This window comes from Mesitornis unicolor, unplaced genomic scaffold (assembly GCF_000695765.1).
Source record: "Mesitornis unicolor isolate BGI_N332 unplaced genomic scaffold, ASM69576v1 scaffold12169, whole genome shotgun sequence".
NCBI lineage: Eukaryota > Metazoa > Chordata > Aves > Mesitornithiformes > Mesitornithidae > Mesitornis > Mesitornis unicolor.
The window spans coordinates 10,065-11,037 of NW_010206598.1; positions in this window are offsets into that span (position 1 = coordinate 10,065).

The following is a 973-nucleotide window of genomic DNA, read 5'->3' on the forward strand; positions in this document are numbered from 1 at the left end:
GCGGCCGTGCCCCCCCGGCCCCGGCGGTTGCCTCCTCCTTCCTGCGGCTGGCGGTGCCAACATGGCTGTGGGTGACATGAGCTCCATGCTGAGCACTCTGGCTGGGGAGAGCCACTTCCTCAATTCCCTGTCCTAAACTGGGAGGTATCAGCCATCAGGTGGGCACGTCTGCAAGCAGGGGGAGGCCCAAACCACATCTGGGCAGAGTAAAATGCCTTCTCATGTGCAGATTTATGCCTGGTGCAAGGAGAAACACCCCAGTGTCTCCTGTTCTCCAATCTGGGTGTCTCAGGCTGGCAGGGGATGGATGTTGCCGGGTCCCAGACATGGCCACAACCCCGGCCAGGTGCTTTTAGGTCACCTCTTGTGGAGGGAATTGGGCTCACGGAGCCATTGCAGTGCGGGGAACCTTTCCCTGCCTCCTCTGGACGAGGTGGCCCTGCGCAGTCTTAATGTTGAAACCAAAGAGTTGCACCCTCCCCAACCCTGTGGGCAGGCCCCGTCCTCTTGTCCCCACATTAAATCCCAGTCTTTGCCAGGACTGCAGCCACTTCTTGCTTGGCAAGCCCAGCCCTCCCTGCTGCCCCCCCCATCTTGCTCAAGGAGGGAGAAAGGGGAGGCAATTCCCCACCGCAGGGATGGTGGCAGGGGCTTGGGGTGCACGGCACTGCCTGTGTCGCTCTGTACATAGTGAAAAAAACTCCCGTGTGGGGGTCACCCCGGCCTTTGGTTTGACAGAAACAGCAGTGCATCCCCTCCCTATTAAACCCTTTCTCAGGGGACTGTGAGCCCTGTGCCTTTTGCTATAAACCGTGTCCCCCACCCCATCTTCTTCCTCATTTGGGACCAAGACCCCCTTGTGCCTGGCCCCATAGCAGGCCATATAGCCCCATATATAGCTCCATAGCTGCTGCCGCCTGGCGGACACATTCGGGTACTGCAGACCCGGCTCCGCGCATACGCAGTGGGGGGC